This window comes from Musca domestica, unplaced genomic scaffold (genome assembly GCF_030504385.1).
Source record: "Musca domestica strain aabys unplaced genomic scaffold, Musca_domestica.polishedcontigs.V.1.1 5, whole genome shotgun sequence".
Classification (NCBI taxonomy): Eukaryota; Metazoa; Arthropoda; class Insecta; order Diptera; family Muscidae; genus Musca; species Musca domestica.
In genome coordinates, this window is record NW_026712346.1 from 26682461 (window position 1) to 26686800 (window position 4340).

At 38.2% G+C, this 4340-nt stretch overlaps 1 pseudogene; it reads left to right on the forward strand.

Moving 5' to 3' along the window:
• Window positions 1-1755: 1755 nt before the first annotated feature.
• LOC131805209 (5S ribosomal RNA) lies at window positions 1756-1874 on the forward strand (annotated as a pseudogene).
• Window positions 1875-4340: the final 2466 nt, after the last annotated feature.

Consider the following 4340-nt stretch of genomic DNA (forward strand, 5'->3'; position numbering starts at 1 on the left):
AGGCTTATTAACGCCCTTGGGAATTTTGCATTTCTGTGGGCCGTAGTCTCCTGCGCATTTAACGCAACAATATGGCATGCCACTATTTACCGACACATTAAAGTGTCTTTGACTATTGTGACATTGCGTGAGACCTTTTTTCTTGTCCTTTCGGAAAAGGACACTGCCTGTGAGGCCACGCCGTAATTTGTATAGGCCGTTAATATCTGATCCTTTGTCCAAGTGGATCAGGAATTTATTATCTCCCAGTTTGGTGACACATTTTATGTCAACATTAAATTTCAGGGCCTTAATCCCTGCTTCGACATGAGTAGTGCCATATGTGTCCGATAGGCCCTCCATTACTACGGAGTTTGGCCTTTTGGAGCGTGGGTATAGAAGTGTATACCCTCTTTAACGAAAAATTCTTTCACCTTCTCATGGACTTCCAATGAGGTAAGGTGAAAGGCACTAACCTTACGATTGACTAGCTTAACAGTAAATTTTCGTGTCCGAGCCATTTTATTAAATTGTCAGTCACCCCCTTTACGTTAATGTCTACTGTCGACAAGGGTGGTATCAACTTACCATTTTTTCCGGGAGTAGCATTCATTTGTGGCTTAACCACTTCTGCTGCTCATATTATTGCTGCTGCTGTTGTTGCTGCTGCTGGCTCTTTGTTGGGTCATTTGGTGATCTGGACCTTTTTCACATTACGTCGTGCTGTTTTGGCCGGTTTTCAAGCGACCTCGACGTCCTTCTTCCCAGGCAGGATGGGCTTCTTGAATGCCTGTAGTGGAGCCCGGCTTGCTTCCACCTGAGACTGACCCCCTTAAGCGGTGTGCACGCAGACTGCCTCACTGGCGGCATGATCAGGGCGACCTCCATTGAGGCATCACATTTTTGTGTAGATGAGCTCTCGTATGCTGCAATAATGCTCTTGCAGCTGGAGACGCGATGGAACTCAGCATTGAGATGTCTAGCCGTCTCTTCTTGGCGAGCCTTGACGACTCCAACTCTGCCGACAACGTTTTGTTATCCTTCGCAAGAAGTGATAACGAGGTTTCCAGCTGGCGGATTTTATCCTCCAGCTTCAACGATTCATAGGGGAGAGTCGCCCTCTTGCGAACCACGTTTTTTCTTTCGTTTTTGCTGCTTTTCAACAGCGGCGCCATCTGTGGTCGTGCCGTCTGTTGTGTCCTCTTTACTAGCCGAGACACAAACAGTAATGCATTGGGGTAATGCATTACCGACAGTTGTAAACCTCCGGCCGGTGAGATCGCCGGTAGTGCCGCGTCGATCTGTGTTATCGACAGCTCGAGCGTATAATACCACTGTACTACCGACCGGTACTATATTACATATCGGCACTGCACTACCAACACCAATGACCATTGGCACTGTATTATCGACCAAAGGTGTCTGCAACACCATCGTTACATCATTACCGACTGATATTGCATTACTAGTACTGCACAATCGACCGACACTGTATTACCTACATCACCGGTCATTGGCACTGCATTGCCGACATGCGGTATTGCACTACCGGCCGACGGTCCCGGTAGGTCATTACCATCGACCACCTCCGTCGGGGCCGACGGCTCCTTCCACAAAGGGAGTTACTACCAGCGGCAATCCTTTCCAAGATTGTCGCAGGAGAGTCACTTAACACACTTCCCGACGGCAGGCACAAATTCAATTTGCCGACTGGCAGTGCCGATATGTAATGCATTCACTTTTAGGCATGAGAAGCAAAATAAACTATGCTTTTTTGCCAACGACCATACCACGCTGAGTATATCGGTTCTCGTCCGATCACCGAAATTAAGCAGCGTCGGGCGCGGTTAGTAATAAGATGTGGGAACGCTGGGGAACACCGCGTGTTGTTGGCATTGTCCATTATTTTTTATTTAATTTAAAAAATATGTTTTCAAATTTAAAAAATATTTTTTTATATTTAAAAAATTATTTTTTATTTTTTCGTAAAAAATCTTTTAAATAGCTTTTATTTTATTTTTTAATTCAAAAAAGCAAAAAAAAATATTAACGTTATTTTGAATAGCTAATGAATATAATGTATTGATTTTCAGCTAAACATATTTTTGAACGTTGTAAAATATATTTTCTTTTATGGTTTAAAAATAATAATATAAGATTTATTTTCTCTATTTTGAAAAATGAAGCATAAAACATACTTATTTCCGTCTAATATTTGCTTTAAAGTAGTTTTAAAAATCATTTTAAGGTTGACCTTTGAAATATTTTTATTTCATACTGGTAAGAAAACTGTGTATTTCCCTTAATCAAAACAAGCATACAATCCCTTATTCGTTCGTGTGTATGTTCAACACTCAAAAGACGTTGTCTTAATGTAGCATTCACTGTCAGGCATGTGAAGCAAAATAAACTATGCCTCTTTGCCAACGACCATACCACGCTGAGAACATCGGTTCTCGTCCGATCGCCGAAATTAAGCAGCGTATTTAGATGGGTGACCGCTTGAGAACACCGCGTGTTGTTGTTGGCATTGTCCAACTTTTTTATATGTTTTTTTTAATTTAAGAAATATTTTTTCTAATTTAAAAAATATTTTTTTTATTTAAAATATTATTTTTTATTTTTTCGTAAAAAAATCTTTTAAATAGCTTTTATTTTATTTTCATAATTCAAAAAATAACAAGTCAAAAAGTAGTAAGTTCGGCCGGGCCGAACTTTGAATACCCTCCACCATTCGGAACGAATTTGGAAATTTTCAGAATATAAAATCATTACAACATTCTGTTAAAATTTTAAAAATACCAAATATAGACATTATATTGAGGTGTATACGATGTAGGCCTACATAGGCATTGTTTGTCATAAGCTATTACCATATTCAAATTCGTAACTTGAAATAAACGGTGAATAATGTTGCTAAAATCATCAAAATATCGTATATAGGGAGGTACCGTTATATCGGAGCTGTACGAAGGCCTGGACCTGCATAGACAATTTTCTGTCACAGGCTGTAGCATCCATTACGAACTTCAAATACCACACCTCAAACAATTTCGGTGGGTATTGTACCTAAAATCGTCAAAATACCGAATATAGGGATGTACATATTTATGGGCCCTATACGAAGACCTGAACCAGCATAGATAATGTTCTGTCTTATGGTGTAGTATTCAATTAGAACTTCAAATACCAAATTTGAAACAATTCCGGTGAATAATGTCGCAACAATCATCAAAATACCGAATATAGGGGGGTACCGTTATATAGGGGCTATACGAAGATGTGGACCTGCACAGACAATTTTCTGTCTTAGGGTGAAGTATCCAATTCGAACTTCAAATACCAAATTTGAAACAATTCCGGTGAATAATGTCGCTAAATTCATTAAAATACCCAATATCGGGAGGTACCGTTATATGGAGGCTATATGAAGATGTGGACTTGCACAGACAATTTTCTGTCTTAGGGTGTAGTATCCATTTCGAACTTTAAATACCAAATTTGAATTAAAATACCGAAAATCGGGAGGTACCGTTATATGGGGGCTATATGATAACTTGGACCTACATGGCCCATTTACGAACTTAGCCTGCCTACTGGAATACTAAACATGTGTGCAAAATTTTAGCCATCTATCTCAATTCATTCGAAAGATAGCGTGATTACAACAGACAGACAGACAGACAGACGGACTTGGCTAAATCGTCTTAGAATTTTACGCTGATCAAGAATATATATACTTTGTTGGGTCTGACATGAGTATTTCGAGGAGTTACAAACGGAATGACAAAGTTAATATACCCTCCATAAAATGGTGGAGGGTATAAAAAAATAACGTTACTTTGAATAGCTAATGAATATAATGTATTGATTTTCACCTAAACATATTTTTGTACTCTGTAAAATATCTTTTCTTTTATGGTTTAAAAATAATTCATATTAACTTTGTTTTGGCTTAAGGTCAATTGAAAACATCAGTGTTTTTTTTTTATAATTTTGATTTTTATTGTCCGATATTTCGACTGTCTTCGACAGTCATCTTCAGGGAAAAAACTACAAAGATACAAAACATTTAACAAATAGGATAACAATAATAACACACAATTTTACTTTTTAGTGAGAAAAGCAACAGTCTATGCTAAACTAAATTTTTGTCTGTCTATGCTTTTGAACTATGTTCCAATAAATGTGTGCACAGTGGTCAGTGTCAGTTTTAGAGTTCATTCTATTATCTGTTGGTATGTTTATCATATATAACATTTCTAGAGTAAAACGCCTTTTATAATTATTTTCTTGTGTCAGTATTTTAACGTCTTTAACGTCTATTTGGTGTATGACCAGTCATCGTGCAATGTGCCGCA